The sequence below is a fragment of the Lepisosteus platostomus genome, chromosome 3, assembly GCF_059453375.1.
Source record: "Lepisosteus platostomus isolate fLepPlt1 chromosome 3, fLepPlt1.hap1, whole genome shotgun sequence".
Classification (NCBI taxonomy): domain Eukaryota; kingdom Metazoa; phylum Chordata; class Actinopteri; order Semionotiformes; family Lepisosteidae; genus Lepisosteus; species Lepisosteus platostomus.
Genome location: NC_142613.1, coordinates 40,357,365 through 40,383,938, shown reverse-complemented (window position 1 = coordinate 40,383,938; position 26,574 = coordinate 40,357,365). Strand labels below are relative to the sequence as shown.

Genomic DNA, 26,574 nt, shown 5'->3' with positions numbered 1-26,574 from the left:
TCACTTTCTACTGGAGAGCCCATTATTAGTCATTTTAAACCTACTGCTATTGTGTTCTAGTAACGGGACACAAGACTACCTTGCCACACCAAGCAGTGACACAAGTGAACGAGTGACATCTGCATGTATTCATAGTTCAGCTGCAATGATAACACTTCTTCTGAGGCCATAACCACAGAAAGAAGTGAGACTCAACCATCTTTTGAATAACAACTGAAACAATCTTAAACTCAGATTTACTAAAAACTAAGCTTTATGGACATGCTCATCTGCATTATGTATGACATAAAAAAATAATCTTAAATAGGAAAAAACATATATGCCCACTGAGAAATATTTTGGGGAAAAAAAATTATGCTTTGGAGTTGTTTTGCATCTGCAGGTCAAGATCATGTTGAAATAATGAATTCCAAAACACTTTGACTAATCAATAATGCCATAGACTAGCCAGGAGATTTCCACCAATCACCTGATTCTGTCAAATACAGAGGTCACTCCTTTCTAAACCTTTGGCCAAAGGCAAACTTAGCACGAAGGTGTCTTTAGCATTAGCCATCCACTGGTAAAACAGAAGAAACCATTTACCATTGGAAAAGTAAAGAAGGCAATGACAGTGGTTGCTGACACTTTGTTCAATGACTTTAAAAATGTTAAAAATGATTAAATCACAATAGCCAACGAGAATGCGCTGTTTGGCATTTCAGCAGTCACTATAGGCGATAACAGATGTCATTTCAGGCTTTATTGCACTTACTGTAGGAAAACATCGTTCTGAATGATCATCTTATATCAATTACCACTGTATTATGCAGTATACCGTATCAACAACATTTAGATCTGATGCCTGAAATTGTCACCTTTGTAAATTCAAGAATAACCTTACAGTATATCTTTGGACTGTGGAAAGAGACCGGAGCACCCAGAGTGAACACAGGGAGAACATACAAACTCCACACAGGTAGCACTGAGGTCTGGAATAGAACCCAGGGCCAATGTTAACCACCGTGGCTCGCCTAATGGAAATCATCAAGTGCAAATGTAGCACTTGCCTTGCAGATCAGACGTTCATCTGATGGGCTCTCTGAGACTGGCCATGTCAAACTAAGACACCGACTTCAAAGCATTCTCTGTTAAATCACAGGTGAGTGTTACACATAAACAGCTTTGGGTTTGGAAGAAATCGCATTTTTAAAAGGTTGCATTTCGATTCTAAAAGTGATCTTCAAGTCTTAAAAAAGGCTTGAGACCGCCGCTGCAGGAAATGAGAGGCTGTAAAGTCATTGAAGGTCTACAGTTGTACTACGTAAAAACGCTACTGTATGTAAGCGGAACACATACGTGTCAGAAGCAGTAAAAATGAAATGTTAGCTGCATTTTATTAAACATTTTCTTAATTTGCACCTGACTGCTTTATGCCAACAGTTTTACACAGACGGAAAACAAAATTTGTACTCAAGATCTTTTCACGACAACAAAAGTGTTTTGTTACCGTCTAAAAGTAAAATAGTACTAAAAAAAGCAAAAACTATCGACTCTTGTCGCTTGAATAGATAATGGACACACCCATTAACTTCAGTCCCAATTCCTGATGCCAAAAATTTATTAAATTTCAACCATGGCATTCAATTTTATAACACTGGTATGTACAGAATTAAGCAGTATTTTCAGATCTGCAGGGACAGAAGACGATTTTATTCTCTTTCGCAGTCCCAACTGCAGCAGCTAATTCGGGACGGCCTCACTTCACCATTTGGTAATAAGGCAAATGCCTGAAACAAATTTAAAATAAATGTTCCTAGAAATCCACTAACGAGACGGATACTGTAACTGGCTATTCTGCTAGTGCAATGCAGTCAGCTCAGGCCACACAAATCATGTGCTTTGCGTTTTACTGAACCCAGTGACCCCATCTTTACTGGCAACTGCCCCGGGACATACAGCAGGGAATCCCATTAAAAGTTAAGTGTCATTTACAGCTGACCTTCCTTTAAAACAATCCAAAACATGAACAGATGGTTGGAGTGTGCACTAGGTTTTAACAACAGCAGCGTTTCTCTCGATCTTGAGATTGACTTGCTAATGCAATGTGTCCAAACCGCCTCGAGCCGGATTCAATGACAATGGAGTAGCGTGGTGGAAACCGGATTCAAAAATTAAAACACTGAAGCTGTCATCGACAGCCAACAAAAACACATGTATCGAGAGGGAATTCTCAAACGCTTACCTTCTGTCAAATCATGAACACTACCAGCCCGCACCCTGCGCCTAAGAACACGATTCTGTCATCCCAGCAGCATAGCTTTCGATTTAGCAGTCCTGTCAACAATGTTATCCCCGCCTCAGCAGCTGCTGATTCGTTCATGTTTTTTGTGCTGATTAGCGATTGGTCAATTATATTGTTTTTTTTGTTCTTTTGCTGCTATGACACAGGTGGGTTTGACGTAACTTCCCATTGTTAGATTCAGTTCTCAGACCGGCTGGAGTGAAGAGTAGAGTTGAGACTAATACCTGAAGGACAGAAACCCTGGACATTTAGCAACTCTCATCACCAAACACACTTTAGAGTTAGAACGCAAAACAAATTGTTAGGGCCCAAAAAGAACAGATGAAAGATCTGACCCTTCAAAGAACTATTTATGTTACCTTGTATGGTTCTATTAATCCACTGAATTCAGTTGTCCAATGTTATCTGTGCATCCCAATGAATAACTACATTTCTTTTTGCAGATCAGAGATCAATATTTTTCCTCACAACCAACAACTTAAATTTTTGCACGTCTTTAATTATTTCTCCTCAATTATTTACTCCTTTATAAATTGGTGTTTCAAATATTTTGTGCTAAGTTTTATAACTGCTGTATACATTTGCATGTAAGACATTTTCTCTTCACAGTCCTCATGCTTTCAGCAAAACATTGAAAATGTAATTTTTGAGTAGACAGGTTGGTACATACGTACCTGTATGTAACACAAGTTCAAATCAAGTTTGAAGTCTTGATTTTTTATTACTATAAAACTGCTTTCATAAATAATGCTGTAATATGGATTTGTGACAGCAGCAGCAGAGTTGGCGACTCGTTATAGTCACTAGAAGGCGAATTACAATGTAGAAAATGCAAATGAAAAATGTAGAAAGTCTGTTTATATTAAATAAATATAATGCTTTTACTTTAATCAACTGTGTATTTTAATCCGTGGTTTTTCATGCTGTCTGTGGTTACAGCTCGATGTTTTTTGCTGAGTCATCTGTAGTCCCCTGCTGTCGCTGCAAGATGTGGCCTCTTGCGAGACAATTGTCTTTTCAGTCACCGTTTTCCCCCATACTTTACATACAATGTGTTTTCATCTCTGTTCCTGGCTCTGTCTAGATGGTCGTCGTCTTTATGTACAGTATTTACTAGTAATGTTTCATCTTTGTAGATGTGCATATAATGTTTGTTTGTTTTTTTCAGGCAAAACTGCAAGGGTCTCTCAAACGCATTGCAACATTAAATGTAAAGTACATAAACTAAGATTAAACTGTACGTAAGCCTTGGACACCTTCTGCAGTATAATATTATACTATACTATATATATATTAAACATTATTATAATATTCTTGCAAGACTCATTACATTACCTTTTTGGAAACAACAAAAGGAAAAAAATTAGGTTACTTTTATAACAAGTTCTATAGTTTTATTTACATTGTTATTTATGTAAAATTGATACTATTCCTCCCACCAGCAATGCAGGTTATGCTTGATTGACAAGACTTTAAGTGCACCTTTCTGGATCGGGAAGATTTCATTTTAATAATTGAGGTGTTAGGGTAGCTCCCAGTACCAGCCATACTGGCAAGGGAATTATATTTAGAAACAAATGAGCATGGTGGACCAAATGGTCCCCTTTCATTTCTAGCCGTCCTGATGTGCTGATGTTGTCAGTTACACCTGGGATTCTCAACATCTAAACATAAAGGTATGTATCATTGCACAACTATGGTCAACATTTTTATCATTTTAAAATTTTATTAGCAAAAGTATACAGACTCCAGGCTTACTTTGTATGATCTGTGTAAAGAATATTCTGCCTCACTGTTCTGTTGGATCAGCGTATTCCCTAGATTGTCAGCAGCTGATATTAGGAAGCAGTATTCCATTACTGTGATATAGGCACAGATGTTTGATTTTGAAGAAAGAAGATTTTCCCCACACACCCTTGATGTCCAAAACATTAATATTATTTCATAACAGCTAAAAATGGGCAAAATCACCTTTTCTTATTTATAACCTTTCTTGTTGTTTGAACGCTAAGAGGATCCCTTCCTATAATTCTTGAAATGAACCAGGCTTTATACTACAGTGTGGGTAGGTAGCTTGTTCCTTACACCCCTCTGTATAAAAGAGAATCTCTTGTTCTCAGTCTTAAATGCGCTCCACCTTAATTTCCATATTATGTACTTTAAGTCCTCATGAAAAGCTTTTTGGAAATGTGAATGTAGTGTAGCAGTCACCATTTTCCCACTGGATATTTGGCAGAGATGCACTGGGAGTGGGGTGGCTGTCTGTTCCAGAGGAGAGCTGAGAGTGGCAGAACGTTGAGCAGCACTTTGCCCTGGTAATGGGGATGGAGACAATCTGGCAAAGAGTTTTGGCAGTAAAGTGTATGAGCTGAATTTCCTAACAACTAAGGAAATGTTCACTCCTGGGTCTTTTTTGTTCCTTAGAGTTCATGAGGTTTCTTTCAGGATTAGCCCACCTTACATTAGAAGAAAGCATTACAATTTTATTTTCTTCACTCCAGTGTTTCTTTTGAGTCTCAATAAACTTGTGCTACAGTACCATATGATAGGTATACTTGTATTATTTTCCTGATGTATCTTAACGAGAGCTACACTTTGTAAATTGACACTGACTATTCCTGATAAGGTTATTACTAGAAATATCTTCTATTTTAGTTCTTAATATTTCTTCATAACATCTGGCTCATCAAGGTAATCTAGTTTTAAGTCCTGTGGTTACACTTAGAACAAACCTTTTCTCAAGTTTAAATTAACTTGAAAATCTCTGGAAAGAGACAATTTAGATTACCCAATCAACCCTTAACCTGCATTTCTTTGGGAGTGGACACTTGTGTAGGGTGAAGGATATTATTGATCCATGATCTGTGACTCTCATCTCAGACACAGAGTTTTGCACATCTTTCAAAATCACTATTGGTTTCATAGTGTCATCCCTAAGTCCCGCTTGTCCAGTTGCTCAGTTTAGAAGGGTGGCCTGATATACTGTATGATACACATTCCACTTCTTAATGGTATATTTCACTGTACTCAAAGGGATAAGTAACCTTCTAATATAACGACAAGGCATATTGTTATGTTAAGTATTAAGTGTTATTACACATTTTTAATAATCTTTATTGTTGCCTAGACCAGACAATAACCATAGTAGCTTCGGCCTCTGTGGCGAAGAAACACCATCTGAACTGCAACCCTGAGTCAGAGGTCATGATCAATTATCCAGACGATAACCAACCAAGGAGAAGCCTGACAGGTAGAAAAAGAACTATTCCTGATGATGTCACAACCAATCAACAACCATAATTCCAAATTTAAAAATGACTGCACTGCACTGCTTATATTTCTTTATTTGCATCTCTCAGTTGAAAGTTGAATGAAATCGTCAAGTTTAATTCCATGGGACTGCAGCCTCTTTTGTCCAAGTCAGGACAAAAAAAGATGTTGTGTATATTTAATATTGTGATGCCCAGGGGCCTCTGAGTGCTTGTGCAAGTTGACAAGATCCCTTTGTTTAGGTTAGGTGGCACTAGACATATGACATCCATTCCAAAGCCTATTGGTTGGACATTGGTCTTCTACATTTGCCAGCATTGTAATCATTGTAATCACCTGCAACCAATGAGATTTTACTCCCTAATGTAGGCACATTGAGCAAGACTTCCATCTCCTGCTGAAGAATACACAACACTCAAAAGTGGTACACTGGTGTCAAAGATAGCAGAAGAGGACACACATTACAACAGATTAAACTGTCTAGAAGGACCTGGGAGGCAGCAAAGGTTGTTGAACTTTAGGGCAGGCTGTTGCTCTTTTTCCTGTGAACTTGGCACCACATCCAGCACAGTTTCATTGCAGAGTAACCCAACCTCACAAAGTCACACTACACACACCACTAGGGAATGTAGAAGTAGAGATGACCCTTTTCACGTTCGGCTGCCAGTGTTCTGCAGCAACCTGATGACAGCACTTGTCGAGATATTTACGGCAAGCTAGCAGCATACTGAGATTTTTTTGACCATGTTCCAACAACAATCTACGGGGTCTGCAGTCCCTGTCGGGTTTGGTAGTAGACCCTATGCGATGCAGTAAGAGCTGGAGAAAACAGGAGGCATGGTATGGGAAAACACACAGGGCTTTAATGGTGCACAAAATAACAGTGACAGTCCATGAGCCAGTGAGCGGGGGAGACAAAGAATGGCATCCAAATCCGAGCAGGTCCAAAGGCAAGTCAGGGCACAGTCCACGAGTCCATCAACAATAAATTTATGCTCTGACGCGACAAGGTTAAAATCCCCGGGAAGGGGGAAAACAGGAACACACGCAGAAGATGGATGTCCTGGGATGACAGGGTTCCTCCTGACCCCGGGCTCAGAACACAGGAGGTGTCGGGGATGAGGTCTATGCCCTCAGGAGACGGACGTAGGGTTTCCTGGTGCTAGGTGGGCCTCACGACATCCGTACCCCAATGTTGAGCCCCGAATACTGGAGGAGCTAAACTTTAAATAACGGTAGACATAACAGGCTACACCTGGGGAATACAGCAACAATAACGGAACTAATGACAGGAGTAGTGGAGGTCCCTCTAGGGGAGGAATGTCGACCGTGACATGAGGACAGAGGTGTTCATTTCATGATGAGGAAGAACTTCCATTGAGCATACAGCACAGCGATGAATCAACTGGCCACCACACTCTTTGTCCAAAATCGAATGCCTTCACCACTTATGTAGACTATTGAATTGGTGAAGATCAACAGTTTCTACCAAGCTTTGTCATTAGTTAAACAAGCTACCCTAGAGAAGGTGCTTCGTTAATCTTCAGAATTTCCGAAGCTACCCCTGCACCCACAGACAAAAAAGGCATAACATTTCATTGAATTCTTATCAAGGTAAATGTTTTACACTATCCTTATTAAGCATGGAACCCAAGTGTATGATAAATGTGAACATTACAGTACTTTAGGGCGTACGCAATACAGAGAAACTTGGTATGTTCCTACTGCTTATGTTCTGGATAGAGGGAAAGTTAGCATCACCTGATCCATGAGGATTGTCAATTCTATGTGGCCCAGCTCAGGAGCTGATCTGGCATTGCTGTGGAGTGCACGTAAATGGGTTGCTGGCAGGAGAGAGTGGGGCAGCGTATCAGACTTTGCTTTCCTGATCCAGTTGAGCTCTTTGATACTTATTCTCCTAGGTGTACTGGTTTCTCTGGGTCTTGAAGTTCCAGGTCCTGACTTCTGTATCTTGACTTCCTTGGGTACTATCTTCCCAGGCCTAACTTCCAAATCGTGGTTCTTGGCTTGCCCTATTTATTAGCCTCAGACAACGACATTCCAAAGTCTTGTCTGCCATGGTTCTTGTTGCACAATTGAAGATGTGATTTGCATATCTCTCCTTCAGGAATTTTTATGGATTCCATCATGAGAGACAGGATGAAATGTCCTGCATTTGTGAAAACTCATAACTGCTTCTGAGTAATACCTATAGATTTCATATTTAGATTTCTGAACAACCCATGTTTTGCCTCTTTTGATACCAAGCAAAAGTAGCTCACTTCTTCTTGAAGTAATTATGATTCCTTATATTACATTTTTATTGAATATTTTGAGTTTACTCTTTTGTAAGGGAATGAAGTACTGTATGAGATGCAGCACCAGATCCAGAACTACTGTACATGCAGTCTTTTACCGATAAGGAATGAAGGATGGTATTTTATTGGGTCAAAATTCTGATTAGCTATACAAGCAATGGGGGGGGGGGGGGGGTTGTACCTCATTTCCCCACTAGAGGGTTGACTCGGTTTTCCAAACTTGGACCCCAAATTGACGTTGATGGATCAGAATAATCTGTTTCTCTAATTTCTAAGTCCTTTTAGTAATGCATGTTACAAACAGAACTTTGACTGTTTCATCTGTTTTATTATAAATTACACTTTAATTTAAGACCAAACAGGGGATATCTAAGGGCATTTGCTCAATTGACGTTTAATGCTGTTGGTGAATTTCTTTTGAGTATAACCATGGGATTCCATCATTTAATATCAACGGAATCTTTAAATGTGGTGTTTATGGTACATAGGGTACATATGTGGATGATTTTAAGGTATTTTTTTGCCCAGTTTCTTAAAATGGAAACATAACAAAAGTTCTTTCTTGCATTCCTTTCTAAGTAATGACCCCAGATTTATGGTTTGGAGTAGGGGTCTCTTCTCTTCATACCTACTTTGTCCATGACCAAATGGTTTTATGGCCATGTCTGTGCAACTCTTATCTCCTTGAGGGAGAGGTTTGCAGTTCTTCTAGGCCATGGAGTCACAAGGTATAACAAATAGCCTGTTAGAGATACAGGCATGCAGACTTACTTGTGCAAGAAATTAACACACATACCCACATTTCAGATAGTATGATTTACATGTACATTACCAGGTCTCATGGACCTTTGTCATTCCTTCCTCTTTGCTTTGTTTCCTTTCTGTCTCTCAGTTTGAGATCCAATCTCCACTTCAAATCTCATGTCTAAGCTCTGTGTGGTAACTAGTAAAACAGTGTCACTCAATTATATGAAGATTGTTGTCTGCTATACTATTTGTACAAAGGTGGCAGGAAGAACTTAAAAGTAGAGGGAAGTGAGAGCAATAAACAACAAAGAAAAAGAGTCTAACCTTTACTGTATATGCATAACTCAAGTAATCATAACCCTCCAAACCATTGCCCTACTCCTACTTCTGTCACTCTGCGTGCATTACAATGATTTAACCTGTACTTGGTCATATTTTCAATATGGGAAACACTGAGTTTAACTGTGCACATCTTATGATTTTGAATAGTTCATTTCTGACTTTGTCTTTATGGCATCTTCTCCAAAAGCTAATTGGAGCCAGGTGTTCCAATCAATGAGATGTGATTGGAGGTGTGAGTTGGAGGTGCCCTGCCCTGTAAAAAAGGCACACAAAGGTTGGTTACTGACAGAGTCTGCTCTTCTCAAGAAAGAGTTGTTCATGTGAACTGTGCCCCGATCCAAAGAAATATCAGAGAACCTTAGAAGAAAAATTGTAGAGGTGCATAAAGCTGGAAAATGCAACAAAAGCATTTCTAAAGGCCTGGGTGCTCATCAATTCACAGTAAGACAAAATGTATACAAATGGAGGAAATTCAGTACGGTTGCTACTCTCCCTAGGCGTGGGAGTCCTGCAAAGATCATGGCAAGAGTGCAGCATGCAATGCTGAAGGAGATTAAAAAGAACTCTAGGGTAACAGCAAAGGACCTGCAGAAATCTCTTGAACTTGCCAAAGTCTCTGTTCATTTTCCCATTTTAAGAAAAACACTGAACAAGAATGGTGTTAATGGAAGGACACCACGGAGGAAACCACTGCTCTCCAAAAAAGACCTTACTGCACCTCTCAAGTTTGCAAAAGACCACCTGGATGTTCCACAACACTTCTGGAACAGTATTCTGTGGACGGATGATACAAAAGTTGAACTCTTTGGCAGAAACGTGCAACACTATGTTTGTTAGGAGTAAATCAACAACAGAATGGCTTAAACAGAAGAAAATGTGTGTTCTGGAATGGTAAGTCAGAGTCCAGGTCTCAACCCTATTGAGATGCTGTGGCATGACATTAAGAGAACTGTTCTTGTGAGGAATCCCAGAACTTTCAATGAACTGAAACAGTTTTGTAAGGAGGAATGGTTTAAAATTCCTCCTAACCGTGTCATGATTGCAAACTCCTCCTCACAAGGGCGCTCCAGCCCTTCCTTGTTTGCCTCATTCCCCGCACCTGTTCCTTGTTCCATACCCTTTTCAGTTCCCCCTTAAAAGCCAGACGCAGACGCCAATCTGGGCTCTGCATTGGTTCCCGTATCATGCGAGCCCGGGTCCTGGATGCATCTGGCTCCGTCGTGGTTTTAAGTTCCTGTTCCCCCTGCCGGTTCCGACCCGGTTCTGGTTTTTAATCTCCTGTCTAGGATGGATCACCTGGCCATGGACTTCCGCCTTGTTTTTGGACTCTTTGGATTCCTCCCCGGATTGTTTGCCTCGCTACACCTTCCCTGACCACCAGCACTCCTTGGACATGCCCCCCCTGTTTTTATTCCCGTATCCTGCATGACTTTTTCCCAGTGTTTCCTCACTCAACCCCGGATTGTGTCATCCGCATAGGGTCTGGAAAGAACGCTTACGTGACAAACTGTTGTGCAAGTCTCATCAGCAGTTACAGGAAATGTTTGGTTTATTGCTTATTGCTGCTAAATGAGGTTCTACCCATGACTAAAACCAAGGGTTCACATACTTTTTCCAGCCTGTACTGTGAATGTTCAATATTGATGTTCAATATTGACAAGAAGTACAATTGTTTGTGTGTTATTAGTTTAAGCAGATTGTGTTTGCCTACTGTTTTCTTTGAGTAAAATGGATATTTGTGAAAAGCACTGATCCCAAAATTCTATTTGGCTAAATATTCCTGAGTAAGTTAGGAGATAGACAGGTTTTCTTTTCCCATTGACCTTTATGGTGTCTACAAATAGTTAACTTCAGAATCATATTATCATCTCTACAAAAACATTTCACGTGATTATTAGGATGAAGCGTCCATCAGCATGTCTATGCCATGGTCCACGCTGGCTGATTTAAGACTGCCTTGTGATTCGGATTGTTTCTGTACTTATTTGAAATACAGCTTCCAGTGCAGCAACAAAACAGTAATTGTAGTTCAACTAGGTGAGTATAGAAGTCAAAGAATTAAAACCGGATCTAGTTAAGCTTTCCATTTTTGATCACCTCATGATCTTAGGAGACTCAGATTGTTATATCCAACAACATATAACTTAGTTTTGGGTCTTCATCTACTTATTTGGCAATTTATTAAGACAATAACATCTCACAATAACATGAACGAGCAGGCTAAATGTTATGTGGTAAGATTACTGTACGTAGAAATGCATTTCCATAGGTTTATGTACTTAAAAGAAGCAGCCTCAGAGGATTTTTAGTGCTTTTATCTGGAATATTTATATTTGTCTTCCTGGATGCTGGGGTGGTAAGAATGTTTTATTTGGTCGCTGAACAACTTTTTTTCTCATAGGATATAATGTCACGACTTTAAATATTTCAGTCTTACAAGGGATTGTTATTTCAGCTGCTAGTTCTTTTTTCAGTTGTTTCAAAGGGACAAGCATGTAGTCTGAAATACTAACTCTATTTGATAATTTACTGTACATTTAGATATTTAGAATCAAAGAGCATATATTACACATCAAAGAGCAAAAAAACAGCAAAGACCAATATATCAATTAACATAGTCTTGATGAGCTCAGCTGGAACAAAACCAGAAGATATAGGGATAATCCAGGACAGCTTGATGACCTTCTACTTGTGTAGATTGTAGCAAAGATGTCAAGAATGGCCTCCAAAGGTAGCTTTAGGAGAAATAATAAACTTACTGGATTTTGTCTTCTATTCGGTGTCACAATAAGGTGAACCCTCTGGGCAAGGAATGTTCCTGCCTCGTGCATGAATACTCCACCTAGCAAATCAGACAGGGTGCTAGGCCCCCCTTATTTCTCCACAGGTTCGGTTTATCTCCCAGAATCACCAATGCACTCACAGACCAGCAAATAGTTATTAGTATCAGTTAAGTTCCCTTTTTATTTTCTACATACATCAACACAATCTATTATTCTAAGAAGCATAAAAAAGGAACATCCACAACAAGAGAATAGTTCAAAGGGGCACAATGAAATCCAGAGGGACAGCAGTCCTTTCTTTTTGTAAAGTACTGAAAGGAGGCCACTACCACAGTTCTTCTTAATATTGGTGGAAGTCGTTGATGGCTTGGAGAAGGACAACCACTTTAAGGAGAGGGGTATCACCCAGTTCAATTTCCCAATCTCCGTTCAGGTTACACTCGAAATCCTCCCATGAGCTGTACTCTGTTTCCACTCAGTTTGTATCCGTTAGCTGGGCCAGGTTCTTTGTCCTTTGCCTTCAGGTATTAAAAAGTCTCTGTACAGTACCTTTGTTACAATGCCAATGTCTCCCGTAGTTGTCCATTCCTGGATTAATAGGTCCTTGCCTCCATGGTCTCGCACTCTGCAGCTTCCCTGCCGCTGCCTGTGTCATCTCCAGGGTCCAGTAGGAGTTCCAACACCTCTGTCCTGTCTCAGGTGTTTTTATCCCTCTGCTTAGCCAATCCCTTTCAGGGGATTTTCCACAGTCCCTGGCAGAATCGGGTTTGCCCAGTATTTTTCCAGGAGGAAGCTTGTGTTGTTTGAGGACTGTGGGGGTGCCGAGCTAGGTGTCATGGGACCTTATCAGTTCATTGTTCACTCTCCGGCTCTCTCTCCTCCTCCCTTTGTCTGGCTAAACTGGCTCAGCGACCCCTCACACCTTCAAGTCTCGGTATTCATTGGGACAACTGCAGTTGCCCCCACCCCGAGTGAGAGGCAACATTGACACCACCCTGAAAATCAACATAACCGAATCACTCCCAGCCTTTTACTGCCTCAATGGCCCACATCCTGCAACACTAATCAACATAACCCAATCAATCCCCGCCCGTGACTACCTCAATGGCCCACATCCTGCGACATCAGGAGAAGGCAGTGGCAATAGATTCACTAAAGTATTCAGAATTCTTGAACATTTTAATTCAAAAATGTTTTCTAATTGCCTTTGTCAGCTTGCAACTTGCAAACTTGCTTCTCATGGTGATTTCATTATTGCACTATTTTAAGGTTGCATTTGCTGTGTAAAATATGGGATAAGTTAAGCCTGACTGGATTTCACACAGTATCTTGCTGTGTTGAAAAGAAGTATAGTACAATTGCGGTCTTTTCGGTACAGTATCTTTAATTTATTAAATCATTTAAACAGAATTCTGTGGTAGCTTATCTTGGTAAGCTTTTGAGATGTCCTTTCATTAATATAATGACTGAATTTGTGTCAAGTACACTACTGTACATTCAGGTCAAGAAAGAAAATCGTTATAGAGTTGATGGTCCACTTACAGTATACTTACCTTTGTGCTTAGAATGTCAGGTAAAATTAGTTGAGGACGTAAGTAAAAAGATGCACAAATATAGTAATGATATTGCAGACAAAAAGGTGATCAGTCTAGGACTGAAACCTAACACGGAACTTGACCACTGAAGGGGATGGCAGTACATTTACAGTAAAATGGCTGTACTTTTAAATTTGAGGGAATATTATTTCCTTTTAATACCTGACAAGTAGAGCTTGTATGTCTGGAATGTATTATTTGGTTTAGAGAACTGGTTCTGCATGGTAAACATAAGTTGAAAAGAAACTGTCCTGTGACAGTTCTGTTGTGGTTTAAAAACAGCATAATACGCCTAAACACCTACTCTACAGCACGTCTTGTTTGCATTAAGGTTTTTCAATCCTCAACTAACTTGGACTAAGATATCCACAGTCTTCATAAATAATTATTATATAATTGCTGATCTTGTATTTTGTGTTTTGCATTTGTAAATAAATATTTGCCTTTTAAGTCTGTCTCCTAATTATTACTCTTCGGAAATAGTTATTAGATAATTGCTGATCTTGTATTTTGTGTTTTGCAATTGTAAATAAACATTTGCCTTTTAAGACTGTCACCTAATTATTAGTCTGCCATTAAACCATGCTTGTAACAAAGAAACCTAAAAAACTCTATTTTCTAATTTGTACTTTAATTCTAGTTAATTTCATTTACCATATTTTTTATTGATATTCTACATATCACAATCAATTAATTGACTTACTGTACATTATTGCTTGTAAAACGTTTCACCCATCTTAGCCAAGTTTTGTCTGATAGCAGAAATTTCATTTAATTATTCAGTAATTTTAAGGCATTTGTAAGTGTTTCAGACAACAGTATGTGCTTGCTATCACCTATATCTGAGAAGGATATGAATGACTAAATGTACTTAGTGATAATGCAACAGTTTCTTACTGCCATTACTGAAGTTTAATATTCACCAGTTCAACACACATTAAACAATACCTACCTACTGTATTAAGTCCAGTGTAATGGAATCAGTTAATTGAAAGGTTTGTGTAAATATTACTTTTTCGTTTTTCCTTTTATCTATTTTTTTTTCATTTGAATGTTTGGAGTATGTTTGTACTGTATATAACATCTTTACTGCTACTTCAGAGTGTTGTGACTGCAAGCTTTATAGCAAAAAAATAAATAAACTTGTGCTAGGGTCTGAGTAAGTTTACAAGGCACCGTTAATGTCTAGAAATAATGACACATCAAGCACATTTTTGCAGTTCAACAGTGATCTTGATCTGCCCTGTGTACCAAACATAAGAGATCACCTGTCAGTGTGTTGACGTTACTGGTTGCACCCTGAACTCTGTCACCTTGACTGTCTAAGAAATAAATGTGTTATGTTCACAGCAAGTGCTCTTGGACTTTCATTATACTTACAGTATTTGTTGGTGAAAGCAATTTGTTTTATATAAAATTATTCATTCTTTCACATTTTTAGAAAGATGAGTCTTTGTTTTGCAGCACTCCACACTATTTTTATTTATTTAAGCATTTTTGTTTCATTTTTATGGTTACCACAACGTACACAAACAGATTCAGAGTCATGTTTTGTATACATAATTCAAAGTAAGTGTCTTAAATAAAAAAATTAAATTAAGGAAAATAATAATACTACTTAGCAACATGGCACATAGAGTTATAGTGAAATAGTGGTTTTCCTGTATTAATTTCAGAATCTGGTTCCATATGTCTTGCTACACATTCTCCATCTTTGACATATAGTATTGGAGGTTGCCTTCTTCAGAAACAGTATTTCAATGTTCTGAAGAGTATGAGAATTGATAGTGCTTTTATTTTTCAGGGTGTACAGTATACTTCAGCTGCCACACACACTATTGGAATTCATTGTTTATAGCAAACAGGCCCTAGGCCCTTCTTTGTTATAATTAGATAAAGCACTACAGAAGATTTACTGTATAGGGAACACTACCTCACAAAAATTCTCTTAGTCAGTCCACAAACCAATCCTTTCTCCATAAGGTACTTAGTATTGAAGAAGACCAAATCATATATACAAATGTTAATATACTGTATGTTGGTTATAATGCCAGCATGTATCTGTCAATGTGTACTATAGCTCATTTTTTAAATTTTCATGAATATGAAGTAAAACCTCTGGAAAAAATAAGCAGTAACAGTTTATTATAAATACATTTCAAACTTTTATGTGTGTTTTTAAGTCCAAGTTTTCCTTCTATTTAAATGAAGTTTTTTAAAATAAGTCGTTCTCGTTTTGGTCAAAACGTCGAACCCTTACTATTATTAAGCATTGTGTATATTTGATGAGGCTATCATATTCTCCCCCCCCCGCCCCCCCCACACAATGTCCTTGAGCTCATGTCTGTATTAAACAGTTCCGAAGAACCCACCTTTCATCCCAACTGTAATGAGATCTGAATGTGAAACATTTCCAAACCGCGTTTAAGCTTTAACTACTCGACTAATACATTTTTTCCTTTATCAAAAGAACGTTTTAGTTGAGCATATTTGAAGAGCAGTCTTCAAATCAATTATTTTAAGTTCAACTGTTACTTTTATGAAAGTATTATCTACAGATACAATAATATACTGTATATCGGATGGTTCTACAGAACCATAAAAATTCCAGAGAAGGTTTTCCACTATTGTCATTAAGTGATTCCTGTTTAGTAACCTTCTACTGACACCTCATTATTTAATGCGAAAGTATGCTTGTATCACATATATATATATTTCATTTTGCAGTTTTCACACTCCAGTTATAGTATGATGATATGAAGCTTAATATTAGAAATAACATAAAAAACATGAGAGGCCACAACCTATAGGCCATTCAACCTATTTAGTTCTAATACTGTAGCTTGAACGATTAATCTTCAGGAATTGATCATGCTTTTTGGAAATGATCCAAAAATCTCATCCAGTACCACTGCAGTAGCTTTTACACAGGACAGCAATGGCGTCCAACACATCTAACACTACCAACACCGCTGAAAAAAGCAATATATTATTCTGGCTGTGTCCAAAAGAAGAACTATTGCTTCTTATCAGATTATGTATTTCACATGAGTCACAGAAAGCAGCCAATCCCTGTTTATCTCTTAACTGAATTGTTCTCTTGTCTCTCTGTGGAACCTCACCTCACTCACTTGATTTGAATGTAGATATCATACCAAATGACTCATAAATTATAAATATAATTAGGCTGTCTATGTTACAGACCAAAGAAACTAATAAGGCATTACAACTTTAATATGTCTTCCCAATCTAATGAATCAAGGAGGCACATAAGCAGTTTAGATGTAGAGTTTCATTTTAAGAATGGCAGTGGTGTTGAAGTATGCACAAAATTAGAATAATCTAGAAGGTGATAAGGCATTTGCTACACTTGTGGACTTTGAATGACATCTGCCCAGGTGTGATTAGAATATTGCTGCACATGTTGCACCTCATACTTTTCGCTGGAAAGGTGGCTTTCATTACAATTATCACAACCTGGTGTAAAAGCATATCACCTGGAGCAGATCATACTCCTTTCTGTCCTTTCTGTATATCTAAGTGGAATCATAGAAGACCAGTCTTTTCATATACTTTATTTCTCAAAAACAGTATGACATGAGCAAGAAAAATCTGTCAGGATTAGTCAATTAAAAGGTGCAGCATTATTTTATTTTAAACATTACAGATGTCCACAGTCTTCTTCTTCGTCTTCTGGACATACCAGTTGGAGTATATCTTTATTTAGGGATAAAATCTTCTATATTTTTTCTTTTGCAGTATAATAATACAAATCTTGGTCTATTTCTTTTCCCTTACTCTTAGGTATTTTTTTGGACTATACAAGCTTTAACTGGAAATATATCATGATATTAGTGTAGATTGTCGACCATACTCATTTCACTTACAACCAAAGCTGATTATTTTATACTTGGAATTTTGAAACGGAAAGCTTTAAAGCTAAGTATAATGAGATGAGATATTTCAGTGTTAATTGGTTTATGCAAAACACATCTACTTTGATACGCATAAATGACACAACTTTTAGACATACATTATGCATGAATGACCTTCATTCACAGGGTGGCCCTTTAAACCTCTCATTGCTGGATGGGGATATGGTACTGTAGGTGTGCACAATCTATACCTACAGTAGATTGTTTCTGTGCTCTCCATTCAACCCCCTTTAGTTTACACATACTTTCTTGTAATACCTTCTTACAGATTTATTATTGTCTAAAATATTGTAACGCTTACGGCCGACAGGTACTGTGTAAGAGCCGGCTTACCAGAGCAGGTGACGTCACCGCCCTTCCCAGTAATAGCAGGACCACAGCCCCTGGGCTGTGGAGAGATCTCTCTTTGGATCACCGGGCTGGGTCCCTATTGAGTGACGCGGGAGTCCCGGGTTTGAGCCCCCTATGGTGGGGAGCTGACCTAATGCGGCAAGGGCGCCTGCCTGAGCCCCTGTTGGGTTACAATATATTGGAGAACTCAAGGCATTGAATAACCGTATGCTCTTGATTTTTGCATTCCCTGACCTTTCTGCTCCCATGTCATGTCCAATCTTAACATTTTAAACTTTGGAAGATGCCCTGAGCCTTTCGTGGGTAATGATGGAGTTATTCCAGACCCTTTCATCTGCTTGATCACAAGTGCTTCACCTGCTGTACCCTGTCAGTCCACTGTCAGTCCCAGTGTACAGAAATGGAACTTCTTCAGGACATCTCACCACTTCTTCATACCTGTCTGGTGTCAAACCCCTGGTACAGAATTCTCTAAACACCACACAGTTCAAAGTATCCTCATGGTCTATGAGATTCCTGCTGGTGGCCAGAACATTCACTTACTGTACAATGTTGGGGTTACTGTAGCCCTCTACACTTCGCATTTTACCTCCATGTCCCTTTAAATACTTTTGGTTCTGTTTGCGCTGTTCTTTTTTTAAACCTGAAAAAGTTCATTTTTAGATACTGAGCGCCCTCTAGTGTATTTATGATGTATAACATCTTACTACTGTACATTTTCCGTAAAATTGATATTTAGCCATGCCCAGAGAGGAATTTAAGGTAATAATAAGTAAATGCAATACAGTAAAAGTGCAAATAAACAATAACATAAAAGTAACACATTTTCAATATAATTTCAATTGGGTCATATGAAATCATGGCAAAGTAACTGAAGATTCTAATTGTCTAATTTCAATATTAATGTTTAATGATATTATGGAAATATTTTGGAATATGGAATGAGCTATCCAGTGCTATTATTGAAACCAGTATCCTGGCTTCCTTCAAGAAACAGCTCAATAATATCCCCCAATCAATTAGCTACTTACTACAAAATGGACTAGATGGACCAGATTACCGTAAGCATACTTCCATCCATCCATTTTCTAGGTGCTTCTTCCAATTCAGGGTTGCGAGGGAGCTGGAGTGTATCCCAGCAAGCGAAGGCCGCAAGGAAGGATACACTCTGGAGTGGGCATCAGTCCATCTCAGGGCAATCAAACATAAACATAGACAGACACACACTCACACCTGGATTAATTTTCCTAGACACCCTTTAACATACTGGTGTGTTTTTGGACTGTGGGAGGAAACCAGAGCTGTAAACATTCCTGTGTTACACATGTGCAGTTAATTTGCATTGGAATGAGAAAAGAAAACCATTTTCAAAAATCATAAAATGAATGACAGGTTTTAGAAACTGGTATTGGTAGTCTAAAAACAAGAGATTAAAATGCTAATGTATGTATTAAACATATCAAAGTATTTTAGTCCACAATGTTAATCCGTCTGACAGGGACTCATATGGACAGAATTTCATATTAAAATGTTCTTGATCAGGTATAGTGTATGAAAACACAAAAACAGCCAGATGTGCTTCAGTTTTGAATTAGCTTTTTATGGCAAATTGCTAAGAAATTACATAACTCTTAAAAAAAGATAAAAGTATTTTATTGTTTTTAACATTTTTTTTTCAGTTGTCCAAAAAAGGATTCATTTTTCACATGAATTATTAGAGTCCCAAAAGCCCCTTTCACTCCACTATTCTCTGTCATTTTTTCAGATTGCTTCCAACTTCCAGGTAACACCTATTTATACAATAAACTATTAATTACACTAATACAATAACACACTTACACTAATACACTGGCATTAATTAAACCCATGTGAGAATGTGACCAATAACCCTTCAGAATTAATCTATGAATTAAGTAGTTTCATCCAGTAAATCAAGTTAAAGACCTCTCTGGCGACCTCTAGTGACAGATTAGCCATTGTTGCAAACCGTTCTTGGGCTGGCCAACTACAGTACATATTTAGTATAATTTGAGCCCACTAGTATCTTAAATATGTTACTACATGTTACTCATATTTAACAAAAATACCAGACACATTGTAAATTCACCATGTTTTCTCTGTCCTGCATTTGTTCCAAGATCTACAGAAACCTTGGAGGTACTGTACTGCACAGCCTCAGAGCTCTATATCTCATAGATAGGATGCTAAAAAGTTCCTTTTGGCTATGAAATACACATTTTGAGATCAATAAAAAAATGTACAAGGTTATTTGTCCAAGTTTTTCAGTGTCCAGGGATATATAAATATATCCTTCCAATACCATGAAATCTGAAGGCAGTTCTTTAGTAGGTAAAGTAGCCAGCAGATACTGTACATCACTGTGCAACTCACAACTGGTAACCCACTGAAGCTAAGCAGGTGTGAGCCTGGCCAGTACCTGGACAGGAGACCTCCTGGGAAAGCTAAGGTTGCAGCTGGAAGAGCTGTTAGTGGGGCCAGTAGAGGGTGCTCACCCTGTGGTCTATGTGGCTCCTAATCCCCCAGTATAGTGACGGGGACACTGTACTGTAAGAAGGTGCCATCCTGATGAGATGTAAAACCGAGGTCCTGACTCTCTGTGGTCATTCAAAATCCCAGGGTGTTTCTAAAAAAGAGTAGGAGTGTTACCCCAGTGTCCTGGCCAAATTTCCCATTGGCCTTTACCAATCATGGTCTCCTAAAAAATCCCCATCTATGAATTGGCATCTTCACTCTGTTCTCCTCCACACTGTTAGCTGATGTGTGCTGAGTCCACTGGCGCACTTTGTCTGACGTCGCATTATCCAGGGGGTGCTGCAAATTGGTAGTGATGGAGGGGAGTCTCCATTACTTGTAAAGTACTTTGAGTGGAGTGTCCAGAAACAAATTAACTTGTACAATGTTCATGTAAATAAATTTCACTCAGAATTGTTCAGAAATAAGAAACACAAATTATGATTCTCAGATGGGTGTATATCTTCCAAGTTGGCAGTGGTGGTGAAATATTATTCCCAGAATTCATCAAGCTCTCAGCACAATTGGCAGTAGGAGTAATGGCAAATAAACAATTTTGGACATTAATACTATGGATGGTGTGCACCCTCAGCTTTCAGGAGGCTCTGTGTGATTTAATTTATATAAAAAATAACTGCAGGCTGGATACTATTCTGAAAGAGGTTGATTGGGAGGGACAGGACTAAAGGCCCACAGTTTGGTTTATAGAGCCTACTTTGCAGCATAAAAAGTTTTATGACCTTAAGAATAAAAAAAAGTTTTGCTCTTTCATGTACATAAGTCTCAAAAAGTGGATATTTCTGTATAATGGGCTAACATAAGGACCTACAAAATGTCTTGGTACTACTGTTTTCCTGTGTATTTTAAGGTTCAGATCTTCATTACAAAGGCTTCTGTGGTGGGTTTAGAAGAATAAACAGCACCTCTCATAAGAAGCACTGTATTAAACCAGTATTTATTGATATTTGTATATGTTGAAGAAATAAGTGTCTCATTTTACTGGAAGAAAATAAATATTCCTTAATTGATGCATTTTCTTCTACTTTCTTTCAAACATTTTTCATTGGGCTCTGAGGTTACCATGGATCCACAATTGCAGAATTTGATTACATAAGAAAAATTTGGCAGATAAAGTATAATTCTGATGCAGGGTTCAGATAATGAAAGTATTTTATGATAAATCAAAATATTAAGTTGACAGTTTGTGGTTCTCCATAGGTGTTAATATGGCATAATATAATTGCCTGTTTTAAGGACAATTGTTTTTGTCTTTTTTTGGTAATTTATCAACAGTTTGAACTTGAGAAATAAAACCACTAGCTGAAGTAATGCAAATATAAAAAGAAAACTTAATTTCATGCACTCTAGTTACAGCTATTCTTTCTGCATTTTAATTGCATATTTAATGTAAATTTAGGCTTTCACTTTAAAAATAAAATAAAAAAGCACTCTACAGCAGTTTTGGTATCTGTTAGTTTGACTCAATGGCGTGCAATTGGTGGGTTTTCAGATGCATATCACAAACCACATTCTAAATCCAAGGTTAAGACAAAAATACTGTATAGCTTCTTTGGATTATTAACATACAAAGTGCATGTACTAATGTTTCTTGCATGCACCAAAATGCTCTAAATTATACAACATTATATGTGGTTTGTATTGTGCTCAAAATTACATAAATCTTATTTTCCATAAACAAACATTTTTGCATAAACTGTACCTAATTACAAAACCCTAATTCATAGACAAATAAATTGTTATAATTTCCTGTTTTTTTCTGTTGATATACAGTACCTATCTTATAGGTCCTGCTTAATTATATAAGTTTATCTAACAGGTTGTTGACCGAATTTTTGATAGAACAGACAGTGAAAGTACAAAACTTTACTTGGATCTGCAGTACATGTATAAGATAATTCTACATGTTGAAAAAAATAATGATTTTACCCAGACAGGCTCAGGTATTTACTGTATAACAGAGGCATTTGTTCACAACTGCTTTGGAAATTGCTTAAGGTACAGAAACAATGATTAGAATTGTCTCATTAAGGTTTTCTGGGAAATTGTTCTGATTAGTTGTATTAATGTGAAGGGTGTTGCTGACAGCATATTGCATTTAAGGAAATAATATCTTTGCAGAAACTGAGGAAGAATGTGCTTTCTGGAACCTTTGGAAAAGAGTTTTGCTCAGGTTATAGTCATTTTATTGGACTATTGACATTATTCATTTTGACCTTGTTTGCCTCTCAGTATACCCATTAATTCTATACTTCTGGACTTAGGTTCTCTCTTCGTAATAGTACACAGGCAGAGAGTTACTTTAATTGAATTCATACTGTATTTAGTAAATCTCTTCGGTGACTATTGCAATAAAACAAACCTTGACAGATGTGTTGGTTTGGGAGTTAAATCGATAGGAAAGCAACAGAGTTAATGATGTTTCCAGTTATCTTTATTGGATAATTTGTCTCTGTAAGTGTTGCATTATTGCTTTCCTAATTTCTTAAATTCACAGTTAGACTGAAAAAACTTTAGGTTATCTAGTTATATCAAGACAATATTACTGGTAGCTGTTAGCCAAAATATGAAAGAGATTTTATAGCACTAAAAACTACAGTATGTACTGATTGCCTTTTTCTATTCTAAACCCATTGTTTCTTTTATGTTATCATTCCAATTCCATGAAACATGCATTCAGGAAATAATACAGTACATTCCACTTTGTTGGTTGTACAAAAACATCATGAACATGACTCCAGCCATATTGCCTGTTTTTGTGCTTAAAAAATATCTGAAATATTGTTGATATCTTGTGACACTTGGTCTCCAGTGAAATTCCCATTATTAAAGCCCTAAATCTAAGCTTGTGCCTTTCATTAACAGTGTTAGGAGAGTTCATTGTTACATTATTATATGATAAACATATTTGTTATGAAACTGCTTGCCTTTGAAACTGTCTCATATGTGCAGTATATTAGACAATGCTTTCAGGTCATTTGCATTATTGAATATTCCTGGGCTTTGTACACAATTACCTTCACTTTAATTTCACTGCTGTTTCTTTCCTGAATGTTTGGTCTGGATTTATTTTATTAGCAGATATAGACTTTTATCAGTTAGTTCTACATGTTTTGTTACGAAAAAACTGAGTGAAAGAGCCTATTTATCTTTCCTGGCAAAACTGTCTTCTGGTTGGCTTGCATTCCCAAATATGATCCTAAGGACATAATTTCAGCATGCTAATAGAATTCAAAAGACAGAGTGGTACATTTCTGTGACTGAATCTTAAGTGTTCGCTTGGTTTACATGGTAATACCCTGAGACCAAATATTGTATTATATCAGTGCTAAAATGCTTCTGCTGCTTTCCATTCAGTTGAACCTTTGACTAAAATTACTTTCATCAAACGGTAAAAACACAGTGAATTGCAGTAGATATATTTATTGCTCACTGTATTGTATTGCATGTCCCAAGAATATATTTTTTCATATTAGATATAAATATATATTTTGCAGTATTTTTAATAAATGTTGGGGATAGTTTGTAGTCGTCATTGTGTTGGAGTTTGTGTGGCAGTGGTAGTGGCATGATATTTATATTTTTTTGCATAGACATTTAGCATTTATCGCTGCTAATTGGAGTTCTAATTCTTCAATATTTAGGCATACATATCTGAGGTCTTTCTATGTACTTATACATTCATCCATTTCATACTTGACAGCTCTTCCTTAAGAGGTTTTTTTATTCAGCCTCTAGGTTGCATTGAAATAATATCTAGGACTCCCTTTGGCTTTTCTAGCTTGTTGCTAGTACCTAATAAAAGCTAACTGACACTTCAGATAAGTCAAGGTATCAGCTTGAACAATATGTTAGGGAGGCTTGTTTCAGACTCACGTAATACTTTGTGTAAATAAGTGCTTCCTTTTCTCAGTTTTCAATACACTTCCCCAGTCCCAGTGGTCTTCTTTTGAAGACCATATAAAATAATTATTTTAGACAGTGAATTCAAGGGTACATAAATAAGTTTGATATTCTGTATTATTTTGTAATGTCTTGGTTTAGTTTTGTAAATTATGTGTGCTCCCATTTTTGTATTTTTACTTGACGTACTGTATGAGTCTAAAAGACTCTTTAATAATGGAAAAGCTGTCACCTAATTAACTCTGCATTGATGCTGGCTGCTCTGACTAAACAAACATAAAGGCTTTATAGTGACAGATTAGACTTTATCCCTAGGTAGCCCCTATCTATTTCATTTTCCTGATTTTGATCAGAGAGGATTAGAAAACAAGTTTGATAACAGAGCAAGAAAGGTGCCAGACGTATTATCATTCCAACATTAGTGCAGCTTCCAAGTCAGCTGCTGGGGTGAAAAATGAAAAATAAACAAGCACATTATGATTAATGTAAAGCATTATGAAATACAAAGATGTGATTTTACGCAAATGATCACCCAGTCTCATATCTGTAGAAAGGCATAATCTTTTTTTAAAATATTTAAATGTTTTTGTAAACAATCAAAACCCAGAACAAAAAACAGCCTCTCCAAACATCTGACCCCCTCCCTCTCATTCCTTCCTACAATGGCAACACCTCACTTAATAGTCTACATTCACACTGGATTTCAGCTTCGGGTTTATCCTAAAATTGCTTGCGAGGTACTGTATATTGTTTGGTAAACTACCATATGTTTCCTAAGAAAGGTTTCTAAGACGTTTCTTGCCTTGGTAAATCAATATTTAATTTGACCTTATACTATAGATGGATGAAACCTATTTAGTTGTTTACTGAGGGAATCATTTTAAAGATATAATCATTTGCTCTTTGAAGGGAATTAAAGTAAATGGCTTAAATCTTAAGGAGATCAGCAGTTGTTGTCCAAACCAAAGAGAATAAGAAAACAAGCTGAAATACTTTTGTAACATTTAGTGTGATTAAAAAAAAAGGAACTGCCACTATTCTTTTAAAAAGTTGGTTATGCATTTTGTGCATATGTCAAATGAAAACAGTGCTCCCTATTATGTGCTGACACACTGGGCAAACTGAAGGTGTATTTAACAAAAAGAAGCTAAAAACATTGGGAAGTCTGATACACATGTAACATACTTTTGTTTGATTTGTGATTACATAACACCATTTATTCTTCCACGTTACATAACATTGCTAGCTACAGTATTTGAATTCAATGAATGCAGTAATATTTGCTTTCACGGAGCATTTATTTAAAAGAAAAATAGGACAATATAAATGTAATAAATTTGTGAATGTAAATTTCATAGTCTTGGTAGTTTTCCTTCTTTCACATGGAAAGATATGTAGTTTGAGAAATAATAAGAGTCCTAGAAGAAATATGTAGACAATTTAGATGTGATGTTAAAAAGATCTGGTGCTGGTCACTGAGATGTTTCTTTGTGCTGTCATTTTTTCTCTTGCTGCCAGAGTACAGTGAGGTGGATGTGACATGCATTAGTGGCAGTATGGTTTAATGTGTTTTTTTTTTCTAACATATGAGAACTGGTATACAGTTATCAGATTAACATCTGCTGGCAGTTTTGCCAATCCAATTCCTTTGGGCAGTAAGTTTTTGAAGCTTGAAATTTCTGCAAACACTAACTAGAGGAAAGAATAATTCTGTCCATGTTTTAAAGTTCTGGTAATGTATATGTTATTGTGTCTACAGATGTGAATGCAAATATGCCTAAAGGTAGGTAAATAACAAATGTGATGGCATGCTTTTTTATTATGTTTATTTGTTTTCCACTATCATTACACTGTTAAAGATGTATCTGATAAAAATGATTTGATACATTCAAAAATAAGAATTTCAAAATTGCCATGTTGCTGTTTTATTATTTTCTATAGTTCTGATTAATATTTTTTTTTACTTACCTTTAGCTCATACTCAGATGAAATGAACACTGCCGCCATCTACCACTGTAACTTGATGTACAGACTTTTTGCAAGCTAGAGAACAAAATTAAAAACAGATCTTCAGATTACACTCAAATGTTAATAGACACTAAAGTAGTATTTCATTTCATAATTAGAATAGGTTTACCCAGAACCGAGGAATTTGTTAGCTTCAAAAGTATGTTTTTCTAGACTTGTGTGTTCCATACATTTCTAGTTTTATGACCACTAGATCTGTAGCAGTTTGCTGACACACTGAAGTGGCAGTTACTGCAGAGGAGTGAATAATGATTATGTGTGCAACTGCAGTGTTATAAATATTTTACGGACTCCATAAAACAGTATTCTCTATGGCCTTAGTCTACTTTTTGTTTCAGTAATGATTTATAATGTGAGAAACACCATGTGTAAATCAATCTTTTCGCTTCCTTTTTCAATTAATCAGTATTTCAGCTGTATTTTGATCTCTTGATACATCACTCACCTGTCTTCCAAAACAGTTCACTG

The 26,574-nt window shown here is 37.2% G+C and overlaps 1 protein-coding gene across 2 annotated transcripts in view; it reads right to left on the bottom strand.

Moving 5' to 3' along the window:
• Nucleotides 1-2,350, bottom strand: part of gpcpd1 (glycerophosphocholine phosphodiesterase 1) — a 42,308-nt gene extending 39,958 nt beyond the window's left edge. For both annotated transcript variants that reach the window (XM_088625604.1, XM_088625606.1), the window contains exon 1: nt 2,225-2,350. The gene's annotated coding sequence lies outside the window, so the exon portion shown is untranslated. The remainder of the gene's footprint in view (nt 1-2,224) is intronic.
• Between the last annotated feature and the right edge of the window lie 24,224 nt (nt 2,351-26,574).